General features: G+C 41.4%; 1 long non-coding RNA gene across 1 annotated transcript; it reads left to right on the top strand.

The window, feature by feature from the left end:
* Positions 1-6,339: 6,339 nt before the first annotated feature.
* On the top strand, positions 6,340-22,376 carry LOC135543962 (uncharacterized). The gene is made up of 3 exons (XR_010456280.1): positions 6,340-6,614; positions 21,315-21,424; positions 21,768-22,376. It is a non-coding gene; the product is annotated as an uncharacterized LOC135543962 (long non-coding RNA).
* Positions 22,377-22,993: the final 617 nt, after the last annotated feature.

Genomic DNA, 22,993 nt, shown 5'->3' with positions numbered 1-22,993 from the left:
AATAAACAATTTAATATATGTGTTAGAATAAGGCTGTAACGTAACAAAATGTGGAAAAAGTCAAGAGGTCTGAATACATTCCAAATGCACTGTGTTTCTCCCATGGGAAAATAAATTGAAAAGGGGTGATCCAAATGCACTGTGTTTCTCTCATGGTCAAAGAAATTCAAAAGGGGTGATCCGAATGCACTGTGTTTCTCCCATGGTCAAAGAAATTCAAAAGGGGTGATCCAAATGCACTGTGTTTCTCCCATGGTCAAAGAAATTCAAAAGGGGTGATCCGAATGCACTGTGTTTCTCCCATGGTCAAAGAAATTCAAAAGGGGTGATCCGAATGCACGGTGTTTCTCCCATGGGCAAAGAAATTCAAAAGGGGTGATCCGAATGCACGGTGTTTCTCCCATGGTCAAAGAAATTCAAAAGGGGTGATCCGAATGCACGGTGTTTCTCCCATGGTCAACGAAATTCAAAAGGGGTGATCCGAATGCACGGTGTTTCTCCCATGGGCAAAGAAATTCAAAAGGGGTGATCCGAATGTGCAAATTGTCCAAACAGATCCTCAACTTGTTACAAATGACGGCGTTACCCATGATTCTCCAAACAATATTTTGAAAGAGGAAGTAAAGTACTTTAAGCATATGTTTTAGTTTCAGTCTTCTCCATCTCCACTAACCGAAGCTAATTGTATGGATTTTTTCCCTAATAATAATGTAAAATTAACAGCTGTACAGAAAGACACACGTGGAGCCCAAATTACAGAGGAAGAATTTATTGATGCAATTAAAGCCTTTTAAGTCTGTGACAACTCCAGGGCTGGATGGCATACCAGTGGAAGTATACCAAACCTTTTTGATATACTCAGAGGCCCATTATTAGCATGTTTTAACCACTCCTACATAAATGGTAGATTATCAAACACTCAACAAGGTCTGATTTCATTATTACTGAAACAGGATTTAAAGATCCAGTCCATAAAAACATTGGAGGCCTCTTACACTTCAGTGTTGTGATGCAAAAATTCTAGCAAAATGCTTGGCGCATAGAATTCAAAACGGTATTGTCGGATATGATTTTTCCTAATCTGACAGGTTTTTTACATAGACGATACATTGTAGATAATATAAGACATGTACTGGAAACAATAAAAAACGATGAAAAATCTGTGAAACCAGGCCTGGTATTTGAAAAGACCTTTGATAAAGTACAACTAGAGTTTATATATAAATGTCTGGAATATTTCAATTTTGTCGAATCTCCTATAGAATGGGTTAAAGTTATGTATAGTAACCCTAGGTGTAAAGTAGTAAATAATGGCTACTTCTCAGAAAGTTTTGAACTGAGTAAAACAAAGTTGTCCACTATCGGTATATCTATTTACTATTGCCATTGAAGTGTTAGCTGTTAAAATTAGATCCAACAATAATATTAAGGGGTTAGAAATCCAGGTGTCATTGTACGCCGATGATTCATGTTTCCTTATGAATCCACAACTAGAATCCCTCCACAGCCTCATAGAGAATCTAGTTAATTTCTCTAACCTCTCTGGACGACATTAAAACCAAATGATTGGATCACTAGAAAACACAACTTTTCCATTACCGTGTAGTCTATCAATATAATTGTCTGATGGGGATGTGGACAAACTCGGTATACAAATCTCTCACTCCAATAAATTTTAATAGAAAATTAGCCATGGAAAAGACAATACCTGTCTATTGTTGAAAAATCACCCTGATTAACTCTTTAGTCATAAGCCAGTTTAATAATTTGATTATGGTCTTGCTACATCCACCGACCTGTTTTTTTAATAATATGGGCAAAAATATTCAATTTTACCTGGAATGGCAAACCAGACAAAATGTAAAGGGTCTATTTATATAATGAATATAAATTCGGATGGCAGAAATGATGAAATAGTAAAGCATTAGACCTCTCACGAAAGGTGTCAGTCATACAAAAGTTATATTTAAATCCAAACTGGTTCTTAAGCAAATTAGTAAGAATGTCTCACCACATTTTTAAGAATGGCTTTTTTCCCTTTATTCAGATTACAAGCTCTCACTTTCGGTTATTTGAAAAAGAAATAATCCCCAAAATATGGTTCTTTTTAAAACAAGCCATAGAAAGTTGGTTGCAATTTCAGCTTAATCCACCAGAAAAGACAGAACAAATAATAAAACGAATATTGTAGTTCAATTCAAATATACTAATTGATTAAAAAAACATTTTCAATAACATTAAAAAAAGAAGGTAGAATTGTTGTAAATTATGTCATAAATTGGACTGGTGGCGTTATGCCAGACATGCAGCTAACAAAAATACATGGAAATATATTTAGCTCTACCCAAAATTACAACCAACTAATAGCAGCATTACCACAAAAAAGGAAGAGGCAAGAGGAAGGGGGAAAAGGTAAGGAACTTGTCTAATAAAAATGGGGAGATTTTTTATTTATTACCAGTTTCATTTAAGGACCAAAAAATTGAATGCTGTGCCATATAGATTGCAAAATAGTGGTGAAGAAATTTTCGATGCACCGATTCCATGGCACATGGTTTATCAAATAAAAGTGTATTTGTCACGTGCGCCGAATACAACAGGTGTACTAGATCTGACAGTGAAATGCTTACTTACAGGCTCTAACCACTAGTGCAAAAAAGGTATTAGGTGAACAATAGGTAAGTAAAGAAATAAAAACAACAGTAAAAGACAGTGAAAATAACAGTAGCGAGGCTATATACAGTAGCGAGGATATAAAAGTAGCAAGGCTACATACAGACACCGGTTAGTCAAGCTGATTGAGGTAGTACGTACATGTAGATATGGTTAAAGTGACTATGCATATATGATGAACAGAGAGTAGCAGAAGCGTAAAAGAGGGGTTGGCGGGTGGTGGGTGGCGGGACACAATGCAGATAGCCCGGTTAGCCAATGTGCGGGAGCACTGGTTGGTTGGGCCAATTGAGGTAGTATGTACATGAATGTATAGTTAAAGTGACTATGCGTATATGATAAACAGAGAGTAGCAGCAGTGTAAAAGTATGGTTGGGAGGTGAGGCACACAGTGCAAATAGAGAGAACAGTCCATGACTGGGGTGGCTGGGGTCTTTGACAATTTTTGGGCATTCTTCTGACACCGCCTGGTGTAGAGGTCCTGGATGGCAGGCAGCTTAGCCCCAGTGATGTACTGGGCCGTACGCACTACTCTCTGTAGTGCCTTGCGGTCGGAGGCCGAGCAATTGCCGGACCAGGCAGTGATGCAACCAGTCAGGATGCTCTCGGTGTTGCAGCTGTAGAAGCTTTTGAGGATCTCATGACCCATGCTAAACCTTTTTAGTTTCCTGAGGGGGAATAGGCTTTGCCGTGCCCTCTTCACGACTGTCTTGGTGTGTTTGGACCATTCTAGTTTGTTGCTGATGTGGACACCAAGGAACATGAAGCTCGCAACCTGCTCCACTACAGCTCCGTCGATGAGAATGGGGGTTGTGCTCGGTCCTCCTTTTCCTGTAGTACACAATCATCTCCTTTGTCTTGGTTACGTTGAGGGATAGGTTGTTATTCTGGCACCATCCGGCCCGGTCTCTGTCGGTGATCAGGCCTACCACTGTTGTGTTGTTTGCAAACTTAATTATGGTGTTGGAGTCATGCCTGGCCATGCAGTTGTGGATAAACAGGGAGTACAGGAGGGGACTGAGCATGCACCCCTGGGGGGCTCCAGTGTTGAGAATCAGCGTGGCAGATGTCTTGCTACCTACCCTCACCACCTGGGGGCGGCCCGTCAAGATGTCCAGGATCCAGTTGCAGAGGGAGGTGTTTAGTCCCAGGATCCTTAGCTTAGTGATGAGCTTTGAGGGTACTATTGTGTTGAACGCTGAGCTGTAGTCAATGAAAAGCATTCTCACATACAGTGCCTTGCGAAAGGCCCCCTTGAACTTTGAAACCTTTTGCCACATCAGGCTTCAAACATAAAGATATAAAACTGTATTTTTTTGTGAAGAATCAACAACAAGTGGGACATAATCATGAAGTGGAACGACATTTATTGGATATTTCAAACTTTTTTAACAAATCAAAAACTGAAACATTGGGCGTGCAAAATTATTCCCATTCCTCCTTGCAAAACAGCTCGAGTTCAGTGAGGTTGGATGGAGAGCATCGCGCTCTCCTTGTGGCGGGCTGGGCACCTACAGGCTGACCTCATCGTCAGGTGAACTGTGTTTCCTCCGAAATATTCGTGCCACTGGCTTCTGGGTTAAGCGGCAGGTATTAAGAAGAGCGCTTTGGCGGGTCATGTTTTGGAGGATGCATGACTCGACCTTCGCCTCCCGAGCCCATTGGAGAGTTGCAGTCATGGGACAAGATCGAAACTGGGTGAAAAATGGGTAAATAAATAAAAATGTATAAATCTTGCCACGAATAGAATGTTATATTTATGGTTCCAAACTTCCCAGCTCTGCAGAATTTGCTGCGAAGAGACAGATCGTTTATTTTGGTCCTGTCCATATGTAGCTTGTTTTTGGTTACAAGTCCAGGAAGGGAATTGCAACATATACCTGGAACTAATAATGCAGATAACAATACTGGTTGATTTGAAAAGGCATAGTCAATCGATCAAAAATATAATTATACTTTTAGCAAAATATTTTTCTTTAATTTACAATCTGTAGAAACTATGAGAATAGAAAGGTTCAGTACTTTTGTCAAGCATCACAGCACAGTTGAAAAATATATGGCAAATAGAAATCCTATATGGATGGTGTTAAGAGATAGATGGGAGTGGTTGAATGGAGCTAAAGGGTGGGACAAAATAACAACAAGATAACGAATATAAAATATACTGTATCTGTAAAATGTATGTCAGAACTTATATCAGAACTTTTGTGAAACAGCACAGTTAAAAATATATGGCAAATAGAAATCAAATTGGATGGACATCAGAAATAGATGGAGAGGTTAAATAGATTATGTCCATGAAATGCATATAGTATGTATCAACTGGAAGTTGAAGCCTAAGTGTTGTTGTTCATTCGTTTACTATATAATACAGATATAAAATAATAAATACAGATTATTTTCAATGATAATAAAATATATATATATATTATTTAAGTGTGTAGAATGGCAGGAAATTAGCTTTAAAACTGCAAAAATGTATTTCTGCACCATGGCACAATATATAGAATTGCAGAAAACTTTCTTTAAAACTGCAACATTTTCTCTACGCCCCATAGCAAAATGAGTAGAACTGCAGGAAATAAACCTGAAGAGAAGGGCTACTAAAATGTTTTGCAGTGAGGTGCCTCCCCCCCTCAACAAAATAAAATAAAAATCTTGCTCCGGGCCCCCAAAAGGCTAGAACTGGCCCTGTGTGTGTCAGTCTGTGTGTGTATGTGTTTTAAGCATTTAGTGCATGTATGTGCAGTGCACTTGTCTTTCTCGTTTGTGTGTCTGCGTTTCAGATGGCTTGATTTAACCAATCATATAAAATACAAACTCAAATATACATTTATTTCAACCACAAAGACAGGTGAAGTTTTCCAGTGCCTAGCAAAGAACGGCACTTTTTGGTAGATGGTAAAATTGTGGTGGTCTTTCGGGAACAGCACTCTTGTCTTTTGACATGCGTCTTTACACGTCACTCAGTCGACTATTGACAACAATGACAGACATGTTTTTTTCCCAGGTGTGTCTTTCATGCATGACATCTGTCATGCAGCAAATGTAATCTTCAACATTTTTATAGATACATAACATTAGGCCTACTCCAATATAACAAATTAACGTTTTCACGCGCAAATGTGCTTTTTATGCACAAAAGTAAAATGGTTATTCAATACCCTATCAGGACATTGCAATTACATTATATTTGAATATATAACAACACGTTTTTAAAACTGTTTGGAGGTAACATTAAGCTAAGTAATGTTCATTGCTTTCATTATGAAATATTATTCTTATTGAATGCTTCATACGCATTCTTGATTTGTAACCACAACTCCAGACATAAATGCTCAGATATTACATACCGCGTGTGAATTCAAACTCTTGCATGTGATGCAACATGGAATATTATTGTGGTATAATATGCCTCATCCATCAAAAGTCCCTCAAATGAAGTCAGAAAAGTAGTCTAAAAGACCTCACATGAAGTCAGAAAAGTAGTTTAAAAGACCTCACATGAATGCATTGTGCGAATTGACATAGTGATTTGTGTTACCTGAGACATTCGCTGGAAGTCCAAGGGCAGGAGGGCTTTGAAGGTAAAATATCAGGGGCGGAGCTGTCGGTGCTTGGTAGATAGATGCCTTCTGAACTTAAAGGCAAAGTAATACACATAAATCGCCGGTTGCTGCTTCAGAGAGCCGCTCGCCTCCGTTATTTCTGGTAATTTTGGACAGAAAACGCTTCACGGGGTGCACAGGGTTTGCTGAGAAGATGCTTATTTTCACACGACTTGCTTCGCATCTGATATCTATGTGACTGATTTTTTTATAGATCAGACAAAAGTCACGTTATTGAGCAAAACAGCACAGTTCTTTGGTTGTTTTTGGCTAGATGTATAGCCTTTAGTGGATGCGTTGCAGCCTATGACGATGATGTGTTGTAACGGTATGGTAAGGTTCTATTTTCTATATTAATCAACTCATGTTTTATGGAAAGTGCCTTCTAGATAAATAAATATATATTGCGCAATGTATATCCTCTTGTGATGTCTGAATCGAAAAAGATTTCAACAAGCTCTCTTGGCCAATAAATATATCATGCTTTGTGCTAGTTGACAGATAATGCTTTGTACTAGTTGATAGATAATGCTTTGATAAGGTTATGCCCTGTACCATCCCAGCTGTGATTAATGCTGTGTTTGTAATTATGTTGGAGGGAGGAATTTACCGGTTGTGAAGTTGTAAATACCATTTGGATGCATTCATATGCTTTGAACTCTGCTGAGAAACGCTGATATGCTGCATAAACTATAAATATAGCTATCATGCATGAAACAAATGATTGTGTTCAAAAACCAAATTAATAGATTACTTTTTATAAATAACATGTTTTTGCAATTAACTACCGAAAATGCTGTTATGGAGATAATTTCCTTAGTAGGGGATGTCAGCATGTGGGAGAAGTGGGGGCTCAAATCAAATGTTATTGGTAACATACACATGGTTAGCAGATGTTAATGCAAGTATAGCGGAATTCTTGTGCATCTAGTTCTGACCGTGCAGTAATATCTAACAATAATCTAACAAATTCACAACAACTACCTTATACACACAAATGTAAAGGGGTGAGAATATGTACATTTAAATATATGGATGAGCGATGGCCGTATATACTTATGAGATGAGTAATGTAGGATATGTAAACATTAATAAAGTGCTTTAAATAAAGTGACTAGTGATACCTTTTTATTAAGTCAATTTATTAAAGTGGCCAAAGATTTTAGTCTGAGTGTTGGCAGCAGCCTCTCTATGTTAGTGATGGCTGTTTAACAGTCTGATGGCCTTGAGATAGAAGCTGTTTTTCAGTCTCACGATCCCAGCTTTGATTCACCGGTACTGACCACACCTTCTGAATGATAGCGGGGGAAACAGGCAGTGGCTCGGGTGGTTGCTGTACTTGATGATCTTTTTGGCCTTCCTGTGACAATGGGTGATGTAGGTGTCTTGGAAAGCAGGTAGTTTGCCCCCAGTGATGCTTTGTGCAGACCGCACTAACCTCTGGAGAACCTTACGGTTGAGGGCGGTGCAGTACCAGACAGTGATACAGCCCGAAAGGATGCTCTCGATTGTGCATCTGTAAAAGTTTGAGTGTTTTGGGTGACAAGCAAAATTTCTTCAGCCTCCTGAGGTTGAAGAGGCACTGTTGCGCCTTCTTCACCACGCTGTCTGTGTGGGTGGACCATTTCAGTTTGTCAGTGATATGTACGCCGAGGAACTTAAAACATTCCACCTTCTCCACTACTGTCCCGTCGATATGGATGGGGGATGGGGGGCTCCCTCTGCTGTTTCCTGAAGTCCACGATCATCTCCTTTGTTTTGTTGATGTTGAGTTAGAGGTTATTGTCCTGACACCACACTCCGATGGCCCTCACCTCTTCCCTGTAGGCCATCTCGTCATTGTTGGTAATAAAACCTACCACTTTAGTGTTGTCTGCAAAATTGATGATTGAGTTGGAAGCGTGCATGGCCACGCAGTCATGGGTGAACAGAGAGTACAGGAGAGGGCTGAAAATGCACCCTTGTGGGGCCCCAGTGTTGAGGATCAGTGGGGTGGAGATATTTTTTCTTACCTTCACCACCTGGAGGCGGCCTGTCAAAGTCCAGGACCCAGTTGCACAGGGTGGAGTCGAGACCTTAATGACAAGTTTGGAGGGTACTATGGTGTTAAATGCTGAGCTGTAGTCAATGAACATCATTCTTACATAGCTGCACAAGAGGTATACCTCTTGTCCAGATGGGATAGGGCAGTTTGATGGCGATTGCATCGCGAGTGGACCTATTGGGGCGGTAAGCAAATTGGAGTGGGTCTAGGGTATCAGGTAGGGTGGAGGTGATGTGATCTTTGACTAGTCTCTCAAAGCACTTCATGATGACAGAAGTGAGTGCAATAGTCATTTAGTTCAGTTATCGTAGCTTTCTTGGGAACAGGAACAATGGTGGCCACATTGAAGCATGTGGGGACAGCAGACTGGGATAGGGATTGATTGAATATGTCTGTAAACACATCAGCCAGCTGGTCTGTGCATGCTCTGAGGACCCGGTTAGGGATGCCGTCTGGGCCTGCAAATGTTTTACTCATGTTGGCCACGGAGAAGGAGAGCGGTCTGTGTTAGTGGTAGCGGGCCATGTCAGTGGCACTGTATTGTCCTCAAAGTGAGCAAAGAAGTTGTTTAATTTGTCTGGGAGCAAGACGTCGATGTTTGCGATGGGGCTGGTTTTCTTTTTGTAATCGGTGATTGACTGTAGACCCTGTCACATACGTCTTGTTTTTGAGCCATTGAATTGCAACTATACTTTGTCTCTATACTGACACTTTACTTGTTTGATTGCCTTGCGAAGGGAATAGCAGCAATGTTTGTATTCAATCATGTTTCCAGTCGCCTTGCCATGATTAAAAGCGGTTGTTCGCGCTTTCAGTTTTGCACGAATGCTGCCATCAATCCACGGTTTCTGGTTAGGAAAGGTTTTAATAGTCACAGTGGGTATGACATCGCCAATACACTTGCTAATAAACTCGCTCACCGAGTCATACATCAATGTTATTGTCTTAGGATATCCGGAACATATCCTAGTCCACGTGATCGAAGCAATCTTGAAGCGTGGAATCCTATTGGTCAGACCAGCATTGGATAGACCTGAGCACGGGCGTTTCCTGTATTAATTTCTGTCTATAGGGTGGGAGCATCAAAATGGAGTCATAGTCAGATTTGCTGAAGGCAGGGCGAGGGAGGGCTTTGTATGCGTCGCGGAAGTTAGAGTAGCCATGGTCCAGAATGCTACCAGCTCGAGTCGCGCATTTAATATGCTGATAGAATTTAGAAAGTATTGTTCTTAGGTTAGCTTTGTTAAAAATCCCCAACTACAATAAATGCAGCCCCAGAATGTATGGTTTCCAGTTTACATAGAGTCCAGTGAAGTTCTTTCAGGGCCGACGAGGTATCTGCTTGGCGGGGGTTACACGGCTGTGACTATAATCGAAGAGAATTCTCTTGGAAGAAAAAAGCTGTTGGCATTTGATTGTAAGGAATTCTAGGTCAGGTGAACAAAAGGACTTGAGTTCCTGCTCAGGATGATAGAGGAATTAGTTTCCCACTAGCAATTACCAGTTGGAGGGCCGTTCAAGTGGATTTTTCCCAGTCTTATTTGGTAAATTTACACTTGGTTACAAACACAGCAATATTCCCTATATATTACCTGTTGTGCTTTTTAAATGCTACTGCCTATGATTAAATGCAGACCACATGATCAAGAAACAACTATTGTCCTTTATAATTAATTATAGGGAATATTGTTTGTATTGGGCACTAGATACTTTGTATTAGGCTATATAGGTTGAAATGGGTTTATTCCTCCATTTATTTTAGCCCATGTTAATGTAACGGATGTGAAACGGCTAGCTTAGTTAGCGGTGCGAGCTAAATAGCGTTTCAATCGGTGACGTCACTTGCTCTGAGACCTTGAAGTAGTAGTTCCCATAATTTGCAAATAAATTCATTAAAAATCCTACAATGTGATTTTCCAGATTTTTTTTCTTCATTTTGTCTGTCATAGTTGAAGTGAAACCTATGATGAAAAGTACAGGCCTCTCTCATCTTTTTAAGTGGGAGAACTTGCACAATTGGTGGCTGACTAAATACTTTTTTGCCCCACTGTATATGATCAATTCATGTTTACTGATAATGAAAAGCATGCAGTTACTTGCTGTACAACTCTGATGATAGAACCCAATGTGGAATAATCAGAAATGTGTAGTTGTGACTCTTCAAGAGGTGATGATATTAAAACCAAATAGTTAATTCATTTAACAATTCCTTGAAAAAGGCAATGGTCAATGGTTTTAGCAGGGGGCTCCTTGGCCCCCAGCAGCCAAATCGAACGCTATGCACCATATTGTGACATTTTATTGATAATGACCTATTGGAATGAATGGCAGTGGAGGCTTAATCCTGATTTTATTTATGCAGGAAAATGAAAGTATGGCATGTGATATATCAGAAATTGAGTAATAGAATATTGTCAAGCTAAAATATTGTCATACAATTTTAAACAGTTTAAATACAGCTTCTTAAATATACAGTACCAGTCAAAAGTTTGGACGCACCTATTCATTCAAGGATTTTTCTTTATTTGTACTATTTTCTACATTGTATAATAAAACGATGAAATAACACATGGAATCATGTAGGAACCAAAAAAGTGCAAAACAAATCTAAATATATTTTAGATTTTAGATTCTTCAAAATAGCCATCCTCTCGACCAGCTTCACCTGGAATCCTTTTCCAACTGTCTTAAAGGAGTTCCCACATATGCTGAGCACTTGTTGGCTGCTTTTCCTTCACTCTGTGATCCAACTCATCCCAACCATCTCAATTGAGTGGAGGTCAGGTGATTGTGGAGGCAAGGTAATCTGATGCAGCACTCCATCACTCACATTATTGGTCAAATAGCCCTTACCCAGCCTGTAGGTGTGTTTTGGTTCATTGTCCTGTTGAAAACCAATTATAGTCCCACTAAGCGCAAACCAGATGGGATGGCTTATCACTGCAGAATTCTGTGGTAGACATGCTGGTTAATTGTGCCCTGAATTCTAAATAAATCACTGGCAGTGAAACCAGCAAAGCACCCCCACACCATCACACCTCCTCCTCCATGCTTCATGGTGGGAACCACACATGCAGAGATAATCCGCTCAACTGTTCTGCATCTCACAAAGACATGGTGGTTGGAATGCGTCAGACCAAAGGACAGATTTCCACTGGTCTAATATCCATTGCTTTTGTTTCTTGGCCCAAGCAAGTCTCTTCTTCTTATTGGTGTCCTTTAGTAGTAGTTTCTTTGCAGCAATTTGACCATGAAGGTCTGATTCATGCAGTCTCCTCTGAACAGTTGATGTTGAGATGTGTCTGTTACTTCTGAGGTGCAGTTAATTGCCGATTGATGAACTTAGTTGATGAACTTATCCTCTGCAGTATAGGTAACTCTGGGTCTTCATTTCCTGTGGCGGTCCTCATGGGAGCCAGTTTCATCATAGCACTTGAAGAAACTTTTTAAAAGTTCTTGAAATTTTCCAGATTGACTGATCTTCTTGTCTTGAAGTAATGATGGACTGTCTTTTCTCTATGATTATTTGGGCTTGTTCTTTCCATAATATTTACTTGGTCTTTTATCTTCTGTATAACACCCCTACCTTGTCACAACACAAATGATTGTCTTAAACACATTAAGAAGGAAAGCGATAAACACAAATTAACTTTTAACAAGGCACACCTTGTTAATTGAAATGCATTCCAGGTGAGTTAATGAAGCTGGTTGAGAGAATGGCAAGCGTGTGCAAAGCTGTTATCAAGTCAGTGGCAGACCACGTGTAACAACACCTGTACAGGATCGGTACATCCGAACATCACACCTGCAGGACAGGTACAGGATGGCAACAACAACTGCCCGAGTTACACCAGGAACGCACAATCCCTCCAGTAGTGCTCAGACTGTCCACAATAGTCTGAGAGAAGTTGGACTGAGGGCTTGTAGGCCTGTTGTAAGGCAGGTCCTCACCAGACAACAACGTGGCCTACGGGCACAATCCCACCGTCGCTGGACCAGACAAGACTGGCAAAAAGTGTTCTTCACTGGCGAGTCGCGGTGTTGTCTCACCAGTGGTGATGGTCGGATTTGTGTTTATCGTCAAAGGAATGAGCGTTACACCGAGGCCTGTACTTTGGAGCGGAATCAATTTGGAGGTGGATGGTCCGTCATGGTCTCGGGCGGTGTGTCACAAGATCATCAGACTGCCTGCATTGACAACAAGCTCAATCCCAACGCTGTGCGTTACACGGAAGACTTCCTCCTCCCTCATGTGCTTCCTGCAGGCTCATCCTGACATGACCCTCCAGCATGACAATGCCACCAGCTACACTGCTTGTTCTCTGCGTGATTTCCTGCGAGACGGGAATGTCAAGTGTTCTGCCATGGCCAGCGACGAACCCGGATCTCAATCCCATTGAGCACATCTGGGACCTGTTTGATCTGAGGGTGAGGACCATTCCCCCCAGAAATGTCAGAGAATCTGCAGGTGCCTTGGTGGAAGAGTGGGGTAACATCTCACAGCAAGAACTGGCAAATCTGGTGCAGTCCATGAGGAGGCGATGCACTACTGTACTTAATGCAGCTGGTGGCCACACCAGATACTGACTATTACTTTTGATTTTGACCACCCCTTTGTTCAGGGACGCATTATTCCATTTCTGTTACTCACGTCTGTGGAACTTGTTCAGTTTGTGTCTCAGTTTTTGAATCCTATGTCCGTGTAAATATTTATACATGTTAAGTTTGCCGAAAATAAACAGTTTTTTTGCTGAGTTTGTATTTTCCTATATTATTTTGCCCTAACCCTAGCACCCCTCCCTTAATAGGAGTAAAATAATGGACAACAACACTTAGGCTTCTACTTCCAGGGTATACAAACTATATACATTTTATAGACACAGTATATTTTACAATAGTTATCTTCTGTTTGTTTCCACACTCGTCATTCAGCTACCCTCAATTCCTCCCATCAATGTCTGAAGAACATCCAGTTACATTTCTATTTGCCATATATTTTTAACTGTGCTGTTTCACAAAAGGTCTGAACCTATATACATTTTATGGACACAGTATATTTGACTTGATCTATCTTGTTGTTTTTAGTCCCACCCTTCAGCACCACTCAACCCCACACCATCCATTTAAAAAAATGTATATTTGCCATATATTTATTTTTTATATTATTGATCGATTGACTTGATCCAAATGTAATGAATGGTATAGTATTACCTTTCCTTTCCCCTTTAAAAGCTTGAGACTCTGTCACGGAGGAGGTGTCAAGCCTAGAGACAGAATTCCAGCCAATTAAAAAACCCTGACCCCCCCTTGTGAGCGCCAGTCGGAGAAAGTACGGGCACAAGGCCAGAGCAATGTGCGCAGTTTCCAAGGAAACTGCATGTCTTGACCTCTTCATATCCCTCCACATCCCATCCACCCTCAGCCAATGGATTCGTTTCCATGGAGATGTCTCGAGCTGGGTATGGAAACATTTAGTTGCCGAAACTCAATTGGGAAGGCACATGGGCAAATTATAAATCAATATCAAATAAAATAAAAATTGTATTTTTCACATGCGCTGAAAACAACAGACCTTACAATGCTTACTTACAAGCCCTTAACCACCAATACAGTTTTAAGAAAAATACGTGTTCAGTAAAAAAGTAGATAAGTAAAACATTTGAAACAAATAACAAATAATTTAAGAGCAGCAGTAAAATGACAATAGCGAGGCTATATACAGGGGGTACCGTTACAGAATCAATGTGCAGGGGCACCGGTTAGTCGAGGTAATGGAGGTAATATGTACAGGTAGGTAGAGTTAAAGTGACTGCATAGATAATAAACAGCGAATAGCAGCAGCGTAAAAGAGGGGGGTGGGGAGGAAATGCAAATAGTCTGGGTAGCCATTTGATTAGCTGTTCATGAGTCTTATGGCTTGGGGTAGAAACTGTTGAGAAGCTTTTTGGATCTAGACTTGGCGCTCCGGTACCGCTTGCCGTGCCTGTAGCAGAGACAACAGTCTGACCAGGGTGGCTGGAGTTTGACAGTTTTTAGGGCCTTTCTCTGTTCACCTGGTATAGAGGTTTTGGATGGCAGGAAGCTTGGCCCCAGTGATGTACTGGGTCGTTACGGACAACCCTCTGTAGTGCCTTGCGGTCAGAGGCCGAGCAGTTGCCATACCAAGGGGTGATGCGACCAGTCAGGATGCTGTCGATGGTGCAGCTGTATAACTTTGAGGATATGAGGGCCTATGCCAATCTTTTCAGTCTCCTAAGGGGGAATAGGTTTTGTTGTGCCCTCTACACGACTGTATTGGTGTGCTTGGACCGTGATAGTTTGTTGGTGATGTGGACACCAACGAACTTGAAGATCTCAACCTGCTCCACTACAGCCCCGTCGATGAGAATGGGGGCGTGCTCGGTCCTCCTTTTTCTGTATTCCACAATCATCTCCTTTGTCTTGATCACATTGAGGGAGAGGTTGTGGCACCACATGGCCAGGTCTCTGACCTCCTCCCTATAGACTGTCTCATCGTTGTCTGTGATCAGGCCTACAACTGTTGTGTCATCAGCAAACGTAATGATGGTGTTGGAGTCATGACTGCCATGCAGTAATGAGTGAATAGGGAGTACAGGAGGGGACTGAGCCACCACCCCTGAGGGGCCCCTGTGTTGAGGATCAGCATAGAGGATGAGTTGTTACCTACCCTTACCACCTGAGGGTGGCCCTTCAGGATGTCCAGGATCCAGTTGCAGAGGGAGGTGTTTCGTCCCAGGGTCCTTAGCTTAGTGATGAGCTTTGAGGGCACTAAGGTGTTGAACGCTTAGCTGTCGTTAATGAATAGCATTCTCACGTAGGTGTTCCTTTTGTCCAGGTGGGAAAGGGCAGTGTGGAGTGCAATAGAGATGGCATCATCTGTGGGTATTTTGGGGCGATATGCAAATTCGAGTGGGTCTAGGGTTTTTGGGATAATGGTGTTGATATGGGCCATGACCATTATTTCAAAATTTTAAAGGTCTTACTCACATCGGCTACGGAGAGCGGGATCACACAGTCGTCCGGAACAGCTGATGCTCTCATGCATGTGTCAGTGTTACTTGCCTCGAAGCGAGCATAGAAGTAATTTAGCTCGTCTGTTAAGCTCGTGTCACTGGGCCGCACGCGGCTCTGCTTCCCTTTGTAGTCTGTAATAGTTTGCAAGCCCTGCCACATCCGACGAGTGTCGGAGCTGGTGTAGTACAATTAGATCTTATTCCTGTATTGACGCTTTGCTTATTTGATGGTTTGTCAGAAGGCATAGCGGGATTTCTTAAAAGCATCCGGGTTAGAGTCCCCTTCTTTGAAAGCGACAGCTCTACCCTTTAGCTCAGTGCGGATGTTTCCTGTAATCCATGGCTTCTGTTTGGGGTATTACGTATGGTCACTGTGTGGACGACGTCATCGATGCACTTATTGATGAAGCAAGTGACTGATGTGGTGTACTCATCAATGCCCTCGGAAGAATCGCAGAACATATTCCAGTCTATGCGAGCAAAACTATCCTGTAGCTTAGCCTTATCTGACCACTTATTGACCGAGTCACTGGTGCTTCCTGCTTTAGTTTTTGCTTGTAAGTAGGAATATGGTCAGATTTGCCAAATGGAGGGTGAGGGAGGGCTTGTATGCATCTCTGTGTATGGAGTATAGGTGGTCGAGAGTTTTTTTCCCCTCTGGTTGCACATTTAACATGCTGGTAGAAATGAGGTAAAACTGATTTGAGTTTCCCAACATTAAAGTCCCCAGAAACTAGGGTCTCCGCCTCTGGATCAGCGGTTTCCTGTTTGCTTATGGCCGTATATAGTTAATTGAGTGCGGTCTTAGTGCCAGCATTTGTGGTGGTAAATAGATATCTATGAAGAATATAGATGAAAACTCTCTTGGTAAATGGCGTGGTCTACATCTTATCATGAGATACTCTACCTCAGGTGAGAAAAACCTCAAGACGTCCTTAGATATTGTGCACCAGCTGTTGTTTGCAAATAAGCAGTTGAAGTCGGAGGTTTACATACACCTTAGACAAATACGTTTAAACTTAGTTTTTCACAATTCCTGACATTTAATCCTAGTAAAAAGTCCCTGTTTTAGGTCAGTTAGGATCACCACTTTATTTTAAGAATGTGAAATGTCAGAATAATAGCAGAGAGAATTATTTATTTCAGTTTTTATTTCTTTCATCACATTCCCAGTAGGTCAGAAGTTTACATACACTCAATTAGTATTTGGTAGCATTGCCTTTAAATTGTTTAACTTGGGTCAAACGTTTCAGGTAGCCTTCCACAACCTTCCCACAATAAGTTGGGTGAATTTTGGCCCATTCCTCCTGACACTGCTGGTGTAACCGAGTCAGGTTTGTAGGCCTCCTAGCTCACACACACCTTTTCAGTTCTGCCCACAACTTTTCTATAGGATTGAGGTCAGGGCTTTGTGATGGCCATTCCAATACCTTGACTTTGTTGCCCTTAAGCCGTTTTCCCACAACTTTGGAAGTATGCTTGGAGTCATTGTCCATTTGGAAGACACATTTGTGACCAAGCTTTAACTTCCTGACTGATGTCTTGAGATGTTGCTTCAATGTATCCATATCATTTCCTACCCCATGATGCCATCTATTTTGTGAAGTGCACCAGCCCTTCCTGCAGCAAAGTATCCCCACAACATGATGCTGCCACCCCCGTGCTTCACTGTTGGGTTGGTGTTTTTTGGCTTGCAAGCCTCCCCCTTTTTCCTCCAAACACAACAATGGTTATTAAGGCCAAACAGTTCCATTTTTGTTTCATCAGACCAGAAGACATTTCTCCAAAAAGTACAATCTTTGTCCCCATGTGCAGTTGCAAGCCATAGTCTGGCTTTGTTATGGAGGTTTTGGACCAGTGGCTTCTTCCTTGCTGAGCAGCTTTTCGGGTTATGTCGATATAGGACTCATTTTACTGTGGATATAGATACTTTTGTACCGGTTTCCTCCAGTATCTTCACAAGGTCTTTTGCTGTTGTTCTGAGATTGAGTTGCACATTTCGCACCAAAGTACGTTCATCTCAAAGAGACAGAACGCGTCTCCTTTGTACAGAAGAACATAGTCCCTTCAGGCGTTTGGAAATTGCTCCCAAGGATGAACAAGACTTGTGGAGGTCTACAATTTTTTGGCTGATTTCTTTAGATTTTCCCATGATGTCAAGCAAAGAGGCACTGAGCTTGAAGTTAGGCCTTGAAATACATCCACAGGTACATCTCCAATTGACTCAAATGAAGTGAATTAGCCCATCAGAAGCTTCTAAAGCCATGACATAATTTTCTGGAATTTTCCAAGCTGTTTAAAGGCACAGTCAACTTAGTGTATGTAAACTTCTGACCCACTGGAATTGCGATACAGTGAATTCTAAGTGAAATAATCTGTCTGTAAACAATTGTTGGAAAAATTACTTGTGTCATGCACAAAGTAGATGTGCATGACACAACCTGCCAAAACTATAACAAAAAATGTGTGGAGTGGTTGAAAAACAAGTTTTAATGACTCCAACCTAAGTGTTTGTAAACCTCCGACTTCAACTGTACATAGACGCCACCCCTTGTCTTACCAGAGTCTACAGTTCTATCCTGCCGATACAGTGTATGTTATTCATGTCGTCGTTCATCCAAGACTCGGTGAAACATAAGATATTACCATCCCATTGGTAGGATATACATGCTTGTATTTAGTTTATTTTAAATGATTGTAAGTTGGCTAATAGTACCACAAACATTATGTGCAAAATAAGTTACAAATAACCCAGAAAAACACACACAATACCACAATTGGTTAGGACACTGTAAAACATGTTTGCAATTCCTTTTCCTAAATGAGAATGCATTTTTTGTGACAATTCTAATTAAATGGAAAAAATATATTGCATTATCATTTTCATGATTGTGTTTGATATTTAATTTCCATGGTGCTATCCAGTACAACACTGACACATCACTAAATGTTCAAATGACAAATCATTTATCATGTTTGCCATTTCATTTGCTTGTTGCGATAGCATGAATCGTGACAAAAATTTAAATTATTCCCAATTTGCAATTCACAATTTTTTTACATACTCTGTGTGGTTTAAGACTGTCAAAATTGTTATGGTCAATCAAATTCCATAAATCACTTGCAAATGCTTCATTTTTCTATTTAGTTTCCTTCATTTCATGTCAATCAAACACGGTGGGCGGGGTTCCGGTCACCTGAGGCAGAAGACGTTGCCTGTGCTTGCTGTCAACGGTTGCTTTCGGTTGTGGCTGTACTGATATATATATATTTTTTTAATTTTACCTTTATTTTACTAGGCAAGTCAGTTAAGAACAAATTCTTATTTTCAATGACGGCCTAGGAACAGTGGGTTAACTGCCTGTTCAGGGGCAGAACGACAGATTTGTACCTTGTCAGCTCGGGGGTTGGAACTTGCAACCTTTCGGTTACTAGTCCAACACTCTAACCACCAGGCTACTCTGCCGCAAGAGCCAGTGAGAAACCGCACAGAAGAAGAACATCCAGTGTGTGCGAGGAGTTTGTGAGTGGGGACTATAAAGCTCAGTGTAGGGGACAATGGAAGCTACGAGTAGATAGCTAATATGGCTATTATATGTAGCTAGCTACCGGTAGGTAGCATAGCTAGCTAGTAGCTTTAGAGAGCTTTTGGCAGCATTCTACCTTCTACCTACAGTTCTCAACCATTAGATTCACCAACGGCTGCCTCATGTGAACTACAAACCCAACGCTGTGTTTTAATGTTTAGAAATGTCAATAATCATATCTTGTGATACAGCTTTCGAAACATATGGCCCTTATCTTTCACCAGCGAGAACGAATCTTTCAAATAAAAAAGACACACTTACTGTAGCAGTTTTGCCCAAATCAATATAGGTATGGGTGCCTCCATCCAACGAAACTACACTTATGCTACACTTCCTGAGTTACGCTTTCACACAGGTGTTCGAAGCATTCAATATAGCTAGTTAGCACAGGTGGTCACCTCTTGAGCTGTAACATGGAGGTAGGGCCGTGTGGGAACCTTAACCCCATCAAATTGTGTGTCAATTTAACCTTTTTATTTTAGGCCTGATATGAAAGATTAGGTCCTCATGCTTCCAAAACTATACCACAAGCGATGCATGTAATGTTCAGACCAAGTTTCGTTGATCCCCCTACAGAAGCACCTATGTCCAATGTGTAATGTAATGGAACTGAGAGTCATGATCAAAGGCTAGCTTGCTAGTACCTAATTGCCTATGAAGAGGCGTTACTGGCTAACATTACAGTAGCTAGCTAGCCCACTGGCTAGCCTAGCTAGCTAGTTACCTTCACAACAAGACATTGGAAGTAAGTATCCCATATTAGGTACTGTTACTTAGATAGATCAGAGGCAGAGGTTGCAAACATAGAGGTAGATACCACCCTGCATCCCACTGCAGGCTTGCTTCTGAAGCTAAGCAGGGTCTGATTGGTCATGGTCGGTCCCTAGATTTGAGACCAGATGCTCCTACAAGTGGTGTTGGAGGGCCAGTAGCAGGCACCATTTCCTCTGGTCTAAAAAAAATATCCCAATGCCACAGGGCAGTTATTGGTGACATTGCCCTGTGTAGGGTGCCTTCTTTCGGGTGGGACGTTAAACGGGTGTCCTGTCTCTCTGTGGTCACTAACGATCCCATGGCACTTATCGTAACAGTAGGGGTGTTAACCCCGGTGTCCTGGCTAAATTCGCAATCTGTCCCTCATACCATCACGGTCACCTAATCATCCCCAGCTTACAATTGGCTCATTTATCTCCTCTCCTCTCCCCTGTAACTATTTCCCAGGTTGTTGCTGTAAATGAGAATGTGTTCTCAGTCAGGTCAGCTTACCTGGTAAAATAAGGGTACATTTTTATTTATTTTTATACCGTTTGCAAGTCATTACTTGGCAACCCAAGACACATTGTGCTACACTGTGAACAGACCAGTACTCAATGAGTTTGACTTTTGTCCTGATTGTCCTCCCTTTTACCAAAGTGTGCACTATCAAACTTCCATGATGAGGAGTTTGCTAGTGCACACCATAATACAAGGGTGGAGAATTGGGATGTAGCCCTCATTGCACTCTCTCAACCACCTATATGCCTATTCCTGTAGCTGATGGTTACAGCGATATTGCAATGAGGGGATTCGATTAAGCTGGCCTGGGTGGGCAGAGATTGCACCAGGTGAAAGTGATTGTTTTGAAAATCGGGCTGTCCCCCAGGTGTGAGCCGGGTGCCCTGGCGAAATCGGCTCAAAACAAAGTGACGTTTGTCAGGAATGTGGAGTAATGATTTAGGATTCAGAGTGCTGTTTGCTCTTGGTAAAAAAATAACAAAAATATTTACCTTATTTGCCTTCCCAAGTAAAACTAGTAAAATTCTATCATATACTTTATGGAAAATGCATGTTGCACGTTTCTGAACAATGAACCATGATGTCTTGTTGACGATATGACTTGGCGGCGCAGATTACTGTTCATGTTGAGCAGGGCGCTCCTCTTCGCTCTCCGCTTTCGGGCCATGTCACGAGCCATAGCCCGGTGCACCCCGGTCCAGTTGAATTAAACTCCCTCAATATAACTCTACTCTATGACATGGTAGTGTACACAGTATAATACAAATCTAATTATATTCATCTTGTAGTCCCATGATCCTCCCCCACTGAGTTATTGTATGTTACATTTTGTTTATTGTAAGTCAAGCTTTCGTTTGCATGCTAGTAAACGTCAACGTTGCAGTATTTAATTATTTTATCCCGCAGGGGACAGTAACAGAGACTTTGTAAGGGGGCAGATAATCTATGATAGAGATTGATTATGAGTTCCTGTTGTCTGATTTGAAGGCTACAAAAGGTATTTTTGGAAGAAAAGCCTTTTCTATATTAGCTAATTTTCCCCAGACTTGACAGTGTGCCTTTCAACTAATCTATTTTGTGTTCCAACCCTCAGGAAACTATGATGTCATTTCTGTGTACGTGCAACCCCAACAGCTCCTCCAGCAGAAGCTGCTTCCTCCCGTCTTCCAGATGCTGCCGACCTAGTTGTCCACCATCTGACAGGTAATGATGCTCTCCCATAGGAAGGAAGGGCTGAAGGTGCACCAACATGGCTGAAAGATGTCTTGCTACCCCCCCCCCCCACCCGGACAACAGTGGGAACATTGTCATCCCTACCTGTGCTGCAACACCTACTTGAACTACTCAATAAGACCACACTTGGGTAAATGGAGTGAATGAGTAATTGGTTACGACAACATGCACTAAACCGGAGCATACAGTTAATGTGAACAATAAAAAAAGAGGTGAATTGAATTGTGACTAGTTTACTTATCATGAGTTGTACATTGATCGTCTGTGTATTAGGTTTCTGTCCATTTAGCATAATATGTGCCCCTTTTCACAGGCGGTTCTGGCTGATGACCTGTCGCCATAGCTGATAGAAACCCAGAGGGAATATCATCCCCAATGATAATATTAGTATTATTATTATTATTATTATTATTATTATTATTATATATATTATATTATTACTGTACTGATGAAGAACAGGAGGGCAGGCTTATCCATTGTCCCTGAACTGTTTGATGTGTAGAGTCAAAATGCCACTTTGTCACCGCTAGTCACATGTCTGAGAAGATGTTCTGCAAAAATAATAGCAATACAGATATGTTCTTGCTCTTCGATGAGGTTCTGACAATCATATGTATCCATTATAAAGAAAACCTACAGTAGTTGAACACTTTGTGTAGGTAGTAACCTGTTTGTTGAACGCCAGTGATTCTAAGAACAAAAATAACTGTTACCTGTAGGACAATGTCTCTATCACAGGTCACCAAGGGTACAATAAGGCATATCCTTAATAAAATCTATTTTCATGGCTAATTGTGCATGCCTCTCATTTTCCACTTAATATGCAATATAGTTATACCTATGGCTTGCATAACCAACTCAGTGCCCCTGTTGTTAGTGTCCTACCTAAGAGTTGAAGGTTGGACAGTTCGATCCCTGACCGAGTCATACCAAAGACTGTAAAAATGGGACCTGATGCGTCTCTGCTTGGCCCTCAAGATAGATTAGGGGTAAGGCCCTGCGATAGACTCGCGTCCTATCCAGGGGGTGTACTTGTACATCAAGCTGCATCACATTACAGAAACAGGAGATATGCTCCTGCTCCTATGAGCCGTTGTGGCTCACACAAGCTAAGGCTCATTCAAAGCTCCCCTCTTACTTACTTTGGCTTACAGCTTAAACAGTATTGAGTCAAGGAATAGCTTTACTGCTCAATAAAATCTGTTGCCACAGTACTGAAGAGGCAGAGCAAGCAGGCTTCTTATCTCGTTGGGATAACCTAGTGTGCCATGACATATGTAACAACCAGCAGTTTTTGTAAATACTCTTCCACCAAGGACGAACTCAAAGGCTAATGGCCAAAGGGGTCCTTTTCTCTCACACACAGTCACTGTATCAACAAATATATATATCTACAGTACCTTGCAAAAGTATTCATCCCCCTTGGCATTTTTCCTATTTTGTTGCATTACAACCTGTAATTTAAATTGATTTCTATTTGGATTTCATTTAATGGACATACACAAAATAGTCCAAATTGGTGAAGTGAAATGAATGACC

This window comes from Oncorhynchus masou, chromosome 8 (assembly GCF_036934945.1).
Source record: "Oncorhynchus masou masou isolate Uvic2021 chromosome 8, UVic_Omas_1.1, whole genome shotgun sequence".
NCBI lineage: Eukaryota > Metazoa > Chordata > Actinopteri > Salmoniformes > Salmonidae > Oncorhynchus > Oncorhynchus masou.
This window is presented reverse-complemented; position numbering and strand designations above follow the sequence as displayed.